This window comes from Sitophilus oryzae, unplaced genomic scaffold, assembly GCF_002938485.1.
Source record: "Sitophilus oryzae breed Bouriz unplaced genomic scaffold, Soryzae_2.0 scaffold_172_pilon_pilon, whole genome shotgun sequence".
In the NCBI taxonomy this organism is placed as follows: domain Eukaryota; kingdom Metazoa; phylum Arthropoda; class Insecta; order Coleoptera; family Curculionidae; genus Sitophilus; species Sitophilus oryzae.
This window is the reverse complement of record NW_022146424.1, coordinates 8,047,526-8,066,001: the sequence shown is the minus strand read 5'-3', so window position 1 is coordinate 8,066,001 and position 18,476 is coordinate 8,047,526. Positions and strand designations below refer to the sequence as shown.

Here is an 18,476-nt window from a genome sequence, read left to right as displayed (position 1 = left end):
GGCACATTTTTGGCATTTCCATATCTATAGTGTTGTTATGGCGCAAAACTTCAACAGCAAAACCAGCAAGACAAACAACTAAGTGACACTTTTGAATTTCTCGTTCGCTTTTTCGAATTTATATAACATAGAAAGCCAGAATGTTGTCGGAAAGTTCTGATAATGAAGACTACTTTAATATTGGTACTCCACCAGAACTTACAGAAGCTGCAAAAAGAGCAGAAGCCAGTTTACTTCCAGAGAAAAGTAGAGGGCGATATGAAATAGCATTGAAATTGAAAGTATACGAAAAATGGTGTGCCGAAAGAAATGCTAAGAATATTGCTTCGGGGACAGTCTTGATGGCATATTTTAGCGACATGTCAAGGCAGAAAAATCCATCTACTCTTTGGGCTACGTACAGCATGATATGGTGCTAGAATTAAGGGAAAAGACTGACATATCAAAATATCACAAACTCGTCGCTTTTTTAAAACGCCAGAATGTAGGTTTTAAGCCAAAGAAGTCTAGCATTTTTACCAGGCAAAAACTTTCAAGAATTCTTTCCTATTAAAGTAAGGCTTTTTTTTAAATGTTTTCCTTTTCTGTTTTTAAATATTTCTTTTCATTGTTTTATTTTGCGCTTATAGTAGGTGTGTCTGGGGCATGTCAAGTGATGAGCTACTGAAAATGAAAACTATTTGATATTTTAGAAAACAAAATTTGCATAGAAATTCCCGATACAAAAACTTATAAAAGCAGATCATTTATGATAACTAACACAAGTTGGATAGAAATTGTGAAAGAATTTATACATATCTCTCTAAACTTCCCAATGCGAAAACCTACACAGGTCATGTTTTTAGACGAACAGCGGCTACGTTGCTGGTAAATAGCGGAGCTGATATTTTACAGCTGAAGCGTCTGGGGGGATGGAAATCCAGTGCTGTGGCTGAGGGTTATGTGAATGCATCTGTAGCCAACCAAACTAAAACCTCAAATATGATATCTTCAACGACATCGTTGCCGTTGTATTCCTGTAGCGATTCAAACGCTTTACCTTCTTTTGTTGACATTAGAAGACCTGGCACAAGTCAGGAATTAAGTTTTTGCAGCAGTGAAACCTCAATGAGTGAAACACATCATCAGGGCGGCCCCTTAACAATATCGATTAACGCGTACAATAAGTCAAATTTTACCATTAATTTCAACAAATAAATCTTCAATTATTATTGTTAATCTTCTTGTTTATTTTTGTTGATGTTAGATAAGTATTTAATAAAGAGATTACAAGAATATTTTCTTAATTAAATGAGGCGAGAAATAAGAAAAACCGGGTGAGGGAAATGAAAGAGGGAAGAAATGTAGATAATTTGACACTTTCAAATTTTTTAAAAGTCAGTGATGTCAGTATTACATATTATGTGGTCGGAAATAAAATAAATTATATTATATGCTGACCTTTGTTTTTAATACCAAAACGGCAATTGATTTTGAAAATATGAGCCTTCAAAAAACTCTTGCATGTTTTTGCACCTGTCTACTATAAGAAAGTCAGGGCCGTATTTAAAAAAAAGGGTGATGTCGGCAGCTCAAAGACGAAATGCCTGTTTGAAAATTTGATAACACCATTGTTGTAGAACAAAAATAGTAGCAATGAGAATGTGAAATTTATTTTGTCAGATCTATTGAAAAAGCGTCAGAAAAATTAATTTTCCAAAAACTTTGAAAATTTTTAAGGTGGCATTTTGTTTAGTATCAAATTGCCAATTTAATCTCTATTTAACCAAAGATGAGTCTCGAATATGGGACACCCTGTACATAATTGTAGTGATTTAAAAATTATAATGTAGAAGTATCTTCAATCTAACTTTATAATGGCGTCTATGTTACTTTAAACGTTTTATATGGCATTTTACTGTCTGTTGCCTTTCGCGTGTCGATACCTATCGTTCAATAAACTAGAGACGTGCATCTTCAAAAACGTGACCGAGTAAAAGAATAAAATACGGTTCGCATCTCAGAGTGATAAATAAATAGACGTAGTACTTTCATCAACGATATCATTCCATCATCTAACGTCATTATTAGCAAATAAAAAATCGGTAAAAAAACTTTTAAGTTAAACGGTTTTATCTTATGTGCACTGAAAACTAGAAAATAATAATAACAATTAGGTATTTTGAACTTCTAGTTCAGAAATATTTTAGTACTAGGCAGAATAGCTTTTAGGCATATTAGACTAAAATAAAAACGTGGGGCCCCTCTGAAATCCTACCTCTGGCAAAGCATATCTTTATACTTTGGTAGATCATGAGCTCGGCGTTCGCTGGTGAAGCCGCCACGGCTGTTTATTGATTGTCAAAATCTCCAATTACGATTATAGTAAGTCGATGCAATCCACACTTAGTATAGAAGAAAGTATTACAGCAATAGTTAATGGGCCCCACGTTTTTATTTTAGTCTAATATGCCTAAAAGCTATTCTGCCTAGTACTAAAATATTTCTGAACTAAAGTTCAAAATACATAATTGTTATTATTATTTTCTAGTTTTCAGTGCACATAAGATAAAAACCGTTTAACTTAAAAAAGTGATTTTTTATTTTCTAGTTTTTTAGTATTTAACGGAAATGCCTACCGAATATTCCTCATTATATTTAATTCATTTAGTGCATCATTATTACATGGTTTTTTACCTGATAATTTATTACAATCTAACGCTCAGGTGTTTCTGACGCTAACAACTCTCTCTGTCGCGTTCTGATGCTAGCCTAGACTCATGACGCTCAGGTGTTTCTGACACTAACAACTCTCTTTGTCTCTCTCGTTGTGATGCCAGCCTAGACTCACGACGCTCAGGTGTTTCTGCCGCTAACAACTCTCTCTGTCTGTCACGTTGTGATGCTAGCCTGGACTCATGACGCTCAGGTGTTTCTGACTCTACCAGCTGCCTTTGTCCCTCACGTTGTGCTATTAACCTGGCATCATGTTGCTCAGGTGTTTCTGTTGCTAACCGTTCTCTTCGTTTCTGTAGTCGACTATAGGTTTCATTTTCACTTTCTTTTGCACGTTTCGTTCTATACTTTTCTTTCGCCTTTTCGAGCCTTCTTTTTCGTTGTGTAGCAGTTTCGTTTTTATTTTTGTTTGTTTTTTTATTTATTGTTTCCATGTTGTTCCCAAGAGTAATGGACATTTTAACGGTCGACCCCCCCCCTTAGAGGTCCAGTAGAGGGGCAAGGCTATAATATACAACAAGAGGCGCCCAATCTTGAGGGGAAAACGCTTGCGACATTACATTTTTAGCCACCCTAATGCCATACAGTCCTCAGCACGTTTTAACCTATTGCCTTAACTTGGGTGGTAAAACTGGTAAAGCTACCGCTAACTACGTAGGTACATCTAATCACCTATTTTTTTTATCTGTCCTTCTAACGTCACACAATCTTGGACACAACTGTTCTGGACACGACTACTCATGCCCTCACCTAATACGCCATTTTGTAACGACGTCCATCTTGGATTTTAAATTTTGTCATAATCACAGTATTCTACTAGTGTCCCTTTCATTTGATACCCATATTGAGGGGTTGTGGAAAAATATAAAATCCGCCATTTTGTAGCGGCCATCTTAGATTTACAATGTTATTGATATTACTATATTGTATTGTCATCGGAACTAAAGGTGTGTACCAAATTTCAGATCAATCTGACAACAGGAAGGTACTTAAATTTCAATTTCTAATTTTGACCCAAATAAACAAACAAATAAATAAATACCGTACGGGTCGAGCTAAATAAAACCGTTTAAAAAAAACATAATCCTTGAATTCTTGTTAACACATTAATATAAAATACTTGTTAACACATAATACATTAATATAAAATAGGATCAGAAAAGATCGCTTCGATTAATTCTAGTTTTCTATCTTTTTCCCGACTGGTCAGTTACCGGTAGGGGCTAGACAGCTAACTTTTAATCCATAAGGATATTTCGAGATTTTTCATTTTTTCCTTCCATTATAAGCTTAAAGCTACCTAAAATTCGAAAGTTGAAGTGTGTGACACATCTAAAAATACCTTAGAATTTTGATGATCTGCCAGTGAGTCAATATCGAAATTAAAGAAATTTGACAAGCGATAATTCATAAACTATGAGGTATAATTACTAGATATTTTGGTTATCCAGTTATAGTATGTCTTCATGTGTAGTGAACATTAATATTCTTGCTTTATCTACAACTAAGTTCCAGGGTGATGAAAAGTGCCGCTAATACCTTCGAGAAAAGGATGGTACGGCTGTGCTCGATTTGGCGGCGGCTCTGTCGTGCCCCCGGGTTTCAGCGTTTTCATTGTTACATCAAGGTATTATATTTTATATATTTGGTGTTGACTTAAAATTTCTTGCCTTGAAATTTAAAATTACTTTTGGTCTTGATCTTGTCTTGAAATCATGACAAGATCTCGAAATGTTCAAGAACTTGGCGACCCCAAGATTTGTCTATTTTATTTACTCTGAAGCAAAGAGATACTTGGCTTCGTCGTCATCACGGTCGCATATCTTTCTCGTAGGGGTCCCGTTAAACGGCGCGGCGGCGGCGGGTTCAGATCGATCGCCTCGAGTGGTACCTAGGAACCATCTTCGTACGAAAAATACCATCAACATTATTATTCTTCTCAGAAAGATGGGTGATGCAAATAAACAGAACCATTACCTTAAGATGAAATTTGGAAGAAATAGTCATAAATAGTTGCATCATTTTTAGTTTTCCTTTGTAATTCGTTTACTTTCAGACGCGATGTCTGGTTTCTATTTACTTAAGAAATGGTCATGTTTGTCCCTTTGCAAACCTACCTGAAAATATTATTAAGAAATAGTAGGTACGCCCGTGGATTTCGGAGAGGGCATTCTCATAAAAGCACGGTCACAGAAGGGACCGGGGACATTCATAAAAATTTTTCATAGACGTAATACTGCTAAATTTATATTTTGTATTAAAAGTTTAAAAATAAAAAGTAATAACAACTTAGTAAGAATTTAATTATAAAAAAAATAAAGAATAACATTCCCAACAAGTGGTGATACGAGTCAAATAGAGAACTACAACATTTGGTGGCAGCGACTACAAGATTGGTGACGACGGTGGTCCAATCCAGGATCACGACAAAAGAGATACTTGGCTTCGTCGTCATCACGGTCGCATATCTTTCTCGCAGGGGTCCCGTTAAACGGCGCGGCGGCGGCGGGTTCAATTCGATCGCCTCGAGTGGTACCTAGGAACCATCTTCGTACGGGCGGTTGTTCTGCTCTCGGCGCGCCTCCACGTACCGCCGAACCGTTCGCCGATGCTCTTTCACTTTTCATCGCAGCTCGGATGGATCCCATCGCTTCTCAGGATGGAATTCGAAAGAGGCTTGTGGGTCTTCGCGAATCAGTAGCGCACGGATATTACCAGCCAATCTTCTTGATAGACGATTGAATTAAGCCTGTGGAATATCCAATTTGCTGTAAGTCATTTGTTATATTCATGATTTCCGTGATTAAGGTTCTTGGGAATTGCAGATGTTTTTACCGATTCAATATGGTTAGAATTATGATTAAAATACTGATCAGTGTGGGTATGTTTTGTCTAGACTGATGTCAAAATCCAGTTATTTTGTCTATATCCTCAGAAGAACTCCACATTCCCTTCTATATCCTCATACTCAAATTTGCCGATCTGGTCATCGAAACGGCGTGGTCTGGATTATAACGTGTAAAGCCTCATTCAGAACCTCGCAATTAGTGGAATAAATGTGGTTTTAATTAATAAAAAATATTTAAAAAAACATCATTAAAATTAATAGAATATCCTAGCAAACTACAACAACTTGCGTTAGTCAATTGTATCCATAGAGAAAACCTAATATTTAACTAATAAAACAATCAACTTTTGATTTCTAACCATAATTTCTCTTGACGGAAGATAATCAAAGACCAAAATAACATTTCTCGCAAATTTTGAAGTATAATTAGTGGAAAAGTTAAAAGTTTGATAACTTTTTCTGCTAATTGAAAATGTCTACCACTAATTTTGACGTTCTGAATGCTTATATTGAAATTAAAAGAACAAACTTCTACGCTAATTGAAGCCACTAATTTATTTCACTAATTGCGGGGTTCTGAATGAACCTTGTAGACAGTGATGTACACAGCTTAGTGGAAAATCCTCGGGAAAATAAAATGTAAAAATGGGAGCAAAACTGCGATTCTCCAATCGCAATTGAAACTGCGATTGCGATTTTTAAATCGCTGCGACCTCGGCTACGACTATAACTTGCGATTGCGATTTAAATATTGTTCTAGGCATTCTGTTCAAAATTCTGTTCTGATTTTAAAATCGCTGCGATTGAATCGCAGTTTGCGATTTGTTACTCATCTCTAATCAAATGTATTAAAAAGAGATAAAAGTTGGGTTGATACATTTCTTCTATGCGGTGTTGCCGGATTTTGCATCAAAATTTCAAACTGCACAAGTAGCCATTTATGAAAAAAGTTGCATCTAGTGTTAGAACTTTATTTTTCACAAATATTATTAATTAGATTCGCTTGATCTTGATTGCTTGATTTAGTTTATTTCAAGGCATTGTTGATGTAGGTCGTAAAATTTTGTCACTCAGGAACGCAAGGGATAACGTCGTATAAATTTGCTACCGGCAATGTATGTAGAAAATTCGCTTGGATTTTTATGCAGTATGTCACATTAAAATCGGATTTCGGTTTATTTCATTCTACGATCGCTTGCGTTTGTCGCTCGTAACTCGTCATTTGTATCGCTAGTGCATAATTGAGTGATGTCGGTTATTTCAATAATCGAGTACTCGAGCGAATTTTCGCTCGAGTTATCCCATCACTAATAAATTTACAAATAAAATGACAGCGATCTTCATTTCATAGCCATCGCTGACCCGTTTTTTTCGATCATACGGTATTTAACTTAGCTATATTATCTTATTTCAGTAGTATACATGAAAGTTTTTAAAATAGTTTTTTTTCTACGCACATTTTCCTATATACGTAAAAACCGGCAACATTGTATGCAGCTTTTTATTTTGTCTCTCTGTCTGTCAACCGGTCATTTATATTTATCTCTGTCGCATGCATTAAAATACAGACCACGCAGATGAAGTGATAAGAGCTAACATGTTTATTGCACATTTAACTAAATGTGAAAAAGAAAGCTCCAACCCTAGATGCAATATTTTTCATAAACATGCAAAATCCGGCAATATTGCTTAGAAGAAATGTATTAACCTAACTTTTATCTCTTTTTAATACATTTGATTTTTCATTTAAGCTGTCTACATCTTAGAGCAAGTTAATGCAGTTCCACGCAGTTTCGATGACCAGATAGTATAATTTTTTAAAGAACCTTTGCAACCTGGTTTCACATATCTATAAAAAAAGGAAATAAGTAGCAATTTGAAACATCCTTCATGTGGAAAATTCTATGATTGCGAGGATGAAACAAACTCTACAACCATCAAGCCTCGTAATAACATATAATTTAGGATGCATTACGTAATTGTGTATAAAAAGCAACTTTCCATTGTGGTTCAATTGAAAGGAATCCGATAACAAAAGTGTTATCACCCGTCTGTAAAATAACCCGTGTGTGTTTAGCTGCCATTTCCAAATTTAATTTTCTAATAAATCGTGCCGTTTGAACAGCGATTGCAAGATTTTAGTGCAACTTTGCGTGGCAACTAGTCGCTTGCAACTTGATAAAGATACAGTACAATTATTGTCATATGCTCATTAACAGTGGTCACTTTTAATGATCATTTTGGAGAAATCATCCAAAGTGATTATATAGTAAATTACCCCTAATTTTTGTTTCATCCAAAGTGTACAGGGTGTCCCATTTTCGTGTGTTTTATGGGGATTTTCGTTTATGAGTAGAGATACAATGATGCGGTTTTCACCACACTAAGCAACTTTTTTTTTGTGAAACTAAGGGCTCTAACTCACTGACGACCAGGTCGCAACCACCTGGCCGTCGGCTGGCCGGATGTATTGCGTTTATAGCTGCGGCCAGATGAACGACCAATTTCAACAGAGTTGTCAAATCTAACGATTTTTTACGTTTTACCAATTAGAAAATATTGTTTCAGAAAGAATTAAGTTTCAGAAATGTTAAAATATCCGATTTAACTAAAAAGCGAAGTTGCTATTCATGAGCTTATTAAATGTTCTAATATTAAATAATGCATTTAAAATATTCTTGGATTTTTCGTAAATAAATACTGGTGTGGTAAATGGAGTAAGTAAAATATCCAATCCCGACTACACGATATAACGTCGTTATTTCCATGTTTTTCAAATCCGCGATATCTGCTATTCCATCAGTCGTTTCATAACAGAATATTCTACATCCTACGTCTATGTAATTTAATATGTGTAGAGTAAGACATGTAACTCGTGAGATTTTCAGCATTATATTAATAAAGGACAAAAACAGTATTGTTCCTAAAGGCGCGTCCAGACTTTGGTATTTTAGCCCGAACGAACCGAACGCGCACGAACAAGAAGAACAAATAGGCCGAACAAAAAGCATTGTGTACGCGCGACCGACCAAAAGGGAGATATTCTGTTTCTTTTTTCTACTGATATGGACTTCTACCATAGTTTATTATACTATGCTTCTACTGATGGCTCTTATCGACATTAGAAGTAAACATATTAGGATCATCGTAAAAAAAGCAATTGCTTAAATTTCGAAAAACCTTTAGATAAAGAATTGACTTATAATTTAAAAAAAAATGTGAAATAAAACTTTTAGAAATGTGTATGTGTATATGTGTACTTACATATGTATTTATATTTTTGTGACATTATTATTTAAGTGTCTTTTAAATCCTACCGTCGAAAATTTGTGAAAAGAACATTGACTTGCGAGAACATTGGATGGAATGGCAGTACAAATCTAAGGGTACGTTTCATTTTAACATAATTTGTATTTATTTTTAGATTTATTTTCCTTTAACTAAACGTACAAGTACCTTGTAAGAAACCAATTGAATTTGGTCGCGTTTAAAAAAAAATCGACGCAATATTTTTAGATATTAACCTCCCTACAATAATAACCAGGAGCCGCCACTGCTATGTCTTAATAAAACATTGTTGAGATTGGATAAGACTACACTTCACAGCAGTAAAAAATTAGAAGGCTTAATGCATTTTTGAGTGCATCGTGTTGCATAATCTCTTAGCAGCTTCTGTTTAAATAGCAAAAACATCTTGTCTTGATGTTAATATGATATTTGTTTATTCTTTGTATAATAATTGTTCTTTGATAGCTTAGTTTTTAGTGTCAATTTGTAAAATATTAGCAAACTGTAAACTTGAAATGCAAAGTTCATAAAACCTTGTGATCATAAAAAAGGTACGAAACATTAAAATTTAAATACAGGGTGTCCCACTTAAGATGGATACAAGCCAATATCTTGATTGTTTGTTGAGCGATCTTTTTCATTTTTGGCAGGAGGCTGTATAAAGACATACATTTTGCCCAGGGTAAGAAATGCGATACCTCATAGACGTAGTTTTAATGGGGTTTGATATTTTTCGAGTCAAGAGTAAACTACCCTTAGGATAGTATTTATTTCAAATCTGATAAATTATATTGAATCCGTCTTACCTAAGATTTTAGAATTTTAGAATTTAGAATGAGTGGGAGGGGGGTTAATCACTGCGACCTTACAGATCCATTGTGTCCCCCTTTCTTGAGTCATAACTCATCATACAGTCCCAGGGCTTTGACAAAAGCCAGTATCTGGGACGGTTTTATAGAGGGTAGTTCTCCATCTCCAATATCAGTCGTACCAAAATTCATGGCACGAATGGTTGTCGTCTCAGCGCACTCAGTGATGAGGTGTACTGGTGTTTCCCCATCTTCCCCACAGAATCTGCATTCGCCGTTTCTTCTTAGTTTCAATCTACTGATTACGTACGTTACGATACCTCATAGACGTACGTTTTAATGGGGTTTGATATTTTCCGAGTCAAGAGTAAACTACCCTTAGGACAGTATTTATTTCAAATCTGATAAATTATATTGAATCCTCCTTACCTAAGATACTTAAGTTCTAATTTTTATAAATATTGATACAGGGTGTGTCATTAAAATAAGACAATTTTATTTTTATTATTATTTTTTTAAATACTTACGACGCCACTGGATAAACAACTGGTTTATTATCAATAACCGATTATATCCAATTATCAATTAATAATCCATTTAAGTTTGGTCGAAGATGGCCGAAGACGATGACTTTTAGTTCGTTATAGTTTTATAAATCTTTATTTAGAGCATATTTTCCAAAGTTAATAGTGATTGTTTTAAATAACTATTTGGATTTTTTTAAATATTCCTCAATAAAACGAATAAAAATCATATTTCAGATTCCATTGAAAACTGGGGTTTTTAAATTATTTTGTAACTCATTTTATTCATTTGTATTAGCAAACTTAAAAAACAAATTTTTAAAGTAAACAAAATAAATTGAAAATATTTAGTTTTTTTGTATCGTATCTTAATTATTATGGAAGCTATCTGAAAACTTAAATCGCTTATTAATTATTAATTGATAATTGGTTATTGATAATAAACCAGTTGTTTATCCAGTGGCGTCGTAAGTAGGTACTTAAAAAATAATAATAAAAATAAAAATGTCTTATTTTAATAACACACCCTGTATCAATATTTATCAAAATTAGAACTTAAGTATCTTGGGTAAGGAGGATTGAATATAATTAATTGATTTGAAATAAATCCTGTCCTAAGGGTAGTTTACTCTTGACTCGAAAAATATCAAACCGCATTAAAACGTACGTCTATGAGGTATCGCATTTCTTACCCTGGGCAAAATGTATTATGTCTTATACAGCCTCCTGCCAAAAATGAAAAAGATCGCTCAACAAACAATCAAGATATTGGCTTGTATCCATCTCAAGTGGGACACCCTGTATATTATGTTATTATGTTTTATTTGCCTCATTACTGCTAGCATTATGTAATATTTTTTATTTTGTAACAGTGATTTTATCATGTTCATCCTGTATATCACTCCATTAATACTACGAAGACAACTTTATATCATAAATAAGATTGAAAAGCTGATGTTCATAACATCAATATTCATCAAAATGATAAATTAGCTGGCTATTCAATTTTATCCTAGTGAGTTATATAAAAATATTTTCGAATTTAAATCCCTTGTTAAATGTTTTTAAATAATTTACCAACAGATGCGATTAATGATAACCAAACTAAAAATTGTACCTCGTCAGTAATACAACGAATTAATAGATTATTATATATAACAACACGTGATCTGATTAGTAAATAATAGGTTGCTTATGCAGATATGTATTACACGTAGACTTGAATGTGCTGACAATTTATGATAATTATTTACTTGCATGTTATACATAATATTATTATTATTTCAGACTTTGATTGGAATTCATTAAAATAAAGTGTATTTTTCTTTTTTCTTTGTTCTTTAGTGTTTTATATTTTGTATTTTTATCTTATATTATAAATTTTTAGGTGGCTTAAATAGAATTATTTAGATTTGGGGTCTAGGGTGGAACTCTGTATTAACTAAATATCGATAGGTAGCGATGAAGAATGCTGTCGCTTGGTGTTTAGTTTCTACGTGGGGTATTAAAATATCCCGCGCGTATTGGAGTGTTAAGATCACTCTATTATGGATGGGGTACCATTGTTAATTCCTTAACGTCCTTATTTTTTACCTGTTCGGTACTTTGCAGACATATGGTGGCATGCTTTCTCTGTATATAAATTTTCTACCTAGCTACGTTACAGCGTTGTCAGTAGTTCAATTTTTGATATACCATACGGTCGAAATGAACGACATAGGTACAGTAGGTACAGTTCATAGCAAATAAACTTTTACTCACGTGATTAAGCTTGACCGGCACAGCGTTGCCCACTTTTACATATTTTCTTTTAATCAAAACATTTTAGGAAACAAAAATTAATTATAAATATATAAGTTATTATTTACATCAACAAAACTCACTTTTTTAACAGCACTTAAGGGACATAAAGGGACATTACTACCGATTTCCCGTTTAGTTTGGTTTATTCAAAATATCCTAATAAAGTTGCGATGAGTTTTTTTCCGGCTATTAATAAGCTATCTTGTACACTTTGCACTAAAATAGGTTCTAAAAAGAACAATGTTCGACTGCAAGGTCTGCTAGTAAACATTTTCAAGCTTACAGGATCACAACACTATTTATTTAAACCAAAAACTCGTAATACAAAACTAAAGTGTCAAAACGAATGACAATGTCAGAAAATAAATAAATAAATGTGGCAACTTGACATTTTTTACAGCAGAGCTGCCACCTGAATCCCAGCGGGAAATTCAAATTCCACTTAAAAAATTAAACATTTATTTGATATGAACCGTATGCATTTATACATTCCGTACATGTATACGGCACCTAACACAATCCCATTGGTCAGATTTGAATTTTAAACCAATTAAACTCCGAGTGCCATACGCGAGTATGGAATGTAAAACAGTGCCATGCGCACTTACGGAATGTACCTGGTAATTATGCTTGTAGCAGAAAGTAACGCCTGGCTATAGCTAATCTTGCAAGAGTAGCTGTGGCTCCGTGACCTGAGACCATCGCTTCGTGAACGAGAGGTTCGTGGTTCAAATCTCACGACAGACCATAACTTTTTTATTTTTTTACCACGGTTTTTATTTTTTTTAAAAAAAGCTGTAAAAATTTAATAGCAATCAAAATACGGATTGCGTTGGTTTCACTCTTTTTGGTGGGGTTAGACTGATTATTTGGTGGAATTAGTTGCGTTGGTTAAGATGGTTATTTGGTGGGGTTGATTGCGTGGGTTAGGTTAGCTATTTGGTGGGGTTGGTTTGGTTTTAGTTGGAATGCTCTATAACAAAGCCTTAATAGTAATGTCTAAAAAAATTTCCAGGATATTTGGCCGCTAGAGGAAGGCGTGATTTTCTGCTGCAGTATAACTACTAGATACATTCCGTAAGTGCATATGGCACTGTCTTACATTCCATACTCGCGTATGGCACTCGGAGTTTAATTGATTTAAAACTCAAATCTTACCAATGGGATTGTGCTAGGTGTCGTATACATGTACGGAATGTATAAATGTGAACCGTATAGGACAATCACTGCCATTTTAAAAGTAAAATTATACGGTGAATGTCAACGATAGTCATTTCTAAGCTAACTAGATGCCGCCAAAGTCCGAAAAAATGCCTGAAAAATTAAATGAATACCCAGTGAATGCCTCGGTGAATGGATGAATGCATTTCTGAACTTTATGAACTGAAAGTTCACTTTAATTACATCTCTAAAATTTACAAGTAATGCTTTAATAAAACTGTCTTTTTTTACTTTTCTCAAGGATATTTGAAGCATCTAATTTGGACTTTCGATTAATTTATTTTATAGCTGCAATTAACTATTGCTAAATTAGACATTATAACAAGAATACACTCGGAAAATAGTAAATAATTTAATTATAGAATCACTAAATATACAGTTTACCCTTTAATTTGTTATCGTGAGTTAGTAAATTAAGTAGTATCTGTGTGTATATGTGGTGTCGATGTAGGTAAGAACTTAGTTTATTGGTAGATAGGTATATAAAGTTAGATTATTGGTTGCTTATATGGATGTAAATATACCGAATGATCGAAAAAAAAAACGGTAGGATATCATCTGTCGAAACTTCCCCTAGGAGATGCAAGACCTTGTCGTTGGTGGGGAAGCTCCAGGTCTGGTGCTGTTCCGAATTCTGAATCCCCCTAGCGCATGGCTTGGTCTAACAAGCATCTCACTAATCGTCTTGTTCCTGGCTGTAGTGTCGTGTGTCGTGGCCAGGGAACTGCACCAAGACATATAACGATGCCGGACGGGGCTACCCCTAGAGGGTGTGGAGGGGGAAGCTCCCCCCTTAAAGGCTTAACCTCCTGGACCAAGACGAGAAAGAAAGAAAGAAAGAAAGAAAGAACACTATGAGATCTAGTACTAAAAACAAGCCCCCTAACGACACTGAGAACATTACAAATAATGAAAGTTCCAAGGGACCAAAAGAAACTACAAGAGGGGCGGCTGACACTTGCTTGGGATCATCCTCCACAAGTGGCACACAAGCTACCACCTTCTCCAGCAAGGGTCGGGAGCCTACCTATAGACCCAATAAGCGACACAAGCTACCGTTTTGTCTACCCGGTCTGGGTCAACCAGGCGGGCTAGACGATCTCTGAAAGTAGAACCCGAGATATCTTAGAGGACCAGAAGCACGGAGTAATTAACCGACTGCTCCACGAAGGGCTTGCTCCAGAGGAAGCAAAAGCGAAAACACTCCTCCAAAAAGGGGAGAGTATAAAGAAACCAAGAAACAACCTGACTCAGCTCCATCAAAGGGCAAAGGGGAGCGAGAACCTCTCACCTCTTCTCGGGCAGGGAGATAATAAAGCCAGGATGGAAAGCCGTCCAACACCGGGAGGCAAGCAGGGACGTATCACCAGCTCTTTGCCAAGTGACAAGTAAAAATGGCGGTGCTGCCAAAGGATTTCCCAGAGGTTGCTCTGACCACCGACCAGCAAATGTCTCTAGAAGAGGCAATACTGGACGAAGTAGTGGCGATCGGATCGCAACACAACGATCTACAAAATGTGGGTCAGCTGCGTTTTGCGGTGATATACTTTCGGGTGGGCATGATCCTCATAGATTGTGTATCTCAAGAATCGGCGAATTGGTTGGTGGAAATCGCACCTAAGCTTAAAAATTGGCAAGGTCCGGAACTGGTTGCAGTGAAGGGAAAAACTAAAGAGGCGGCCATCACGGTCTTTCTGCCGAGAAGCAAGGGGAAAGACACCACCTACCTGCTGAGCCTTATCTAGGGTCAGAACTTCAATGTAAGGACATCGAGTTGGCGAGTCAGCAACTCGAGGAAGGAGGGTCATGGGTCATGGTCAGGTCCTCACAATAGGAATTGACCTCAAATCCAAGGAGGCAATAGAGAAATAGTAATATAAATAGAAAAGAAATATCCTTTATTATAGATACGGGACAACAACGGTATCAGGTCTAAGGATCTAAAGAGAGACCAAGTTAAAGAGGTGGAGAAAATGGAGACAGATCCTCCAGCCCCCACCGCACGGGTTCCTCAGCCAGAGGCAAGCTCCTCGAATGTAAAGAGCGGCACGGAGTGCCAAACTTCAACCGTGGGAGGGTGTGTACCCTCGGAGGAAGAACTGTTGTCAGAGGAGGACAGGAAATACCCTGTCCCCTCTAGCACAGGGGTCTGATGGATTATAGACTGTGTGATGACTCAAGGAAGGTCGCAGTGATTAACCCGCCCTCTTACTTATTCTTTTACTGGATAGACTATATATTTGGCATCGTCCAAAAATCGCTTGGTCATAAAAATGTTTTAATAAAATTGGCAAAAAAATTTATGTGATAATGATAGTGACAGTTCTTCTCTGTCCTTTTCATTCGGAACTAGAATGTTTTGTAAGTTTTAGGATTTCATCTGTCGAAATCATATATTCTTTTGCTGGATAGACTATATATTTGGCATCGTCCAAAAATCGCTTGGTCATAAAAAAATGGGAAGAATATTTATAGTTACCTACTATGAATTTTCAAAAAAAACTTGTGTTGTTAGATAATGTAGGGGTATACAAATACAAATCACATAAATACTATTTTGAAAACAAAGTTCATCACTCCTAAGATACTGATATCAGTCACTAACAACAATAGTTAAATGGATTTTAATGGTTTTTAACTCGGCTTTTAACTAATGAACTACAATCATAATAAATGGTTGCATTCTTACCGTATGATTGAAAAAAAAAACGGCGTCCAGTTGCCTTGAAAGTGATTTCCCTCGCGATTTCCCATATATAATTTTATATAAAATATAAAATCATAAAATGACAGCGCATATATCTTTTCAAAGCCATCTCTAACGCGGTTTTTTTTTGATCATATTGAATTTTGTTTAAATAAAGTACCTATTTATAGTCTGTCTGCGGGGATTCATGACAGTGACAATAATTACAGTTGTCATTTTTGGTTGTCGTCTGTAAAAATCTTCCCCGATTCGTTGGACAAACTATATAGGTATGTACCTGTATTTGATACCAATACCAATTAAACTTTTAGTTACATAATCGAGGGCGCGATTTTTAAATTCATTGTTGCCAACTATGGACATATTCGTCGCCGGGCTGACTGACTGGAATTTTAATTTACCGCTGGGGATTCAGATGGTAGCTCTGCTGTAAGAAATATCAAGTTGACACATTTATTTATTTATTTCCTGACAATGTCATTCGTTTTGACACTTTATTTTCTTATTACGAGTTTTTGGTTTAAATGAATAGTGTTGTGATAATTTTAGCATACCTTGCAGTCGAACATTGTTCTTTTCAGAACCTCTTTTAGTGCGAAGTGCACAATATAGCTTAATAGCCGTAAAAATTCATCGCAACATTATTAGAATATTTTGAAGGGAGAAGAGGTAGGAATGGCCCTTTATTAAGTGCTGAAGCTGAATTTTGTTGATGTAAATAATAACTGTTTGACAAATAAGTACCTTTTTAAAACTTACGAAAATAGACCATTATTTCATTCTTCTGCTCTAAATAATATTGTCAATTTCATGGCAATTGAGTGAGTTTAACTTGGCTATTAATAACAAAGAAAATACGAATTGTTTGTTTAATAGACCCTGTAAATGCATTGAAATGTCACCCAAGCATAGTAAAGTTAAAATTATACCATGCGACTGTTTAAAATTCTTTTATGCTCTCTAATACCTTATGAATATTACATTTAGCTTTTAATAACTTTGTAGAATTGAAAGTTAATATTAAAACGGAAAATATAACGAAAGTAGAATAAAGAAAACTACTAAAAATTCTATTTCGAACATTTGGTTGGTATAGCGAACTTGATTAATGTATTAAGGACAAACAAATTATTCGTTGGTGGATTATAAAGTTATTTTAGAAACTACAGAAAAAATATTTTGAATTATTAGCAATATCAAAAAACTTACTTTTAAAACAAAATTATAATTCCACGCTGGTCACCTAGAGCCTGTTTGTTTTTAAATTTTCCTCATTCGTTCAATTTGGATACTTGCGAAAATTAATCACTTAACTCGAGAATAATTCACAGCCACACGAAATATAAATCAAAAATATATTTTTGTTTAAACGGCACTAAAGAATTTTAAAAGAAAATATTAACATAAACACGTATCGGCCCCACGACCAACGTCACTAACTCAACCGCGGTTGGAAATAAACTAAATTTTCTGATACGTCGAATTCGTCGAATCGGATACGCTCGCACCGATACGGTTAGTGTTATTTCTCTCGCTCTGAGCGGGTGCGAGAGGGATAAGACCTGTTCGAAAGCCGCAAGTGAACACGTCCGGCCTGTCGGATGACCGTTGGCTTTGGGTTCTCCGGAGTTCAAGAAAGAGCCAAAGGCGCCAACCTCGGCAAGGTCAGTCATCATCATCGCATCTTCCACTTTTTTATAGTCTAGGTAAACCATTTATTTTTCTTTATGCGATTTTGTAGAAAACGGGATATTGGAATTGGACGGAAATTTATTTTTGTTCGTTGCATTAGCCTTGACTTCTTGGAGCGGTAATCGTTGGTCAATGAATGCGCTTTCCGAGAGATTATTTTTTTACCTAGGATTTTTTCAAATTCTGTTGTTATGAGTTATGACAAAGGTTATGATGTATGCGATGGTTTTTCTTAATTAATAAAAATGTAAATATTTATGTGCTTTAAAGTTCCCGAAATTCAAATATGTAGTATCTACACAGTATCTACAGTGGCGGATACAGGGGGGGGGGCCCATGGGGCCCGGGCCCCCCCCTTAAATCTGTAAATTGGGTTAAATATTAGGCTTTTGGGTTAAAAATGGCGCCCTAAAAAGCATATTTTGCATTATTTTTTTATTTGGACCACCCCTAAAATAAATTTCTGTATCCGCCCCTGAGTATCTAGTTGGTGTCTTTGTCACCAAAATATACCGGGTGCGTCCCAAAAGTGGGTCATCCCTATAATTTTTTTGTTTCTTCAGATAAAAAAAACGATATTTGATATGTTAGTAGGTATATGACATAGGATTGATTGACGAATTCAATTGTTTTTGGTCACTTCTTGTTTCACCGGAACTGAGTATATAACTTTTAATTTTTAAATGACAACATACGTTTTTTTACTTTATTCATAGAAAATGACACTCTGAATAGTTTGACATATATTGGTTGTCAACTTTTGACATTTTCGCTTATGTTTTATTTGAAATTGTAACATGCGGTTTATACTTTGAATAAGAAGACTAAGGAAGGAGCATATCAAAACTTATGTCCACCGCGATGGGCCT

The 18,476-nt window shown here is 35.3% G+C and overlaps 1 protein-coding gene across 1 annotated transcript in view; it reads right to left on the bottom strand.

The window, feature by feature from the left end:
- Positions 1-17,359, bottom strand: part of LOC115881534 — a 72,427-nt gene extending 55,068 nt beyond the window's left edge. Inside the window, exon 1 of the mRNA XM_030899069.1 lies at positions 17,125-17,359. The gene's annotated coding sequence lies outside the window, so the exon portion shown is untranslated. The remainder of the gene's footprint in view (positions 1-17,124) is intronic.
- Between the last annotated feature and the right edge of the window lie 1,117 nt (positions 17,360-18,476).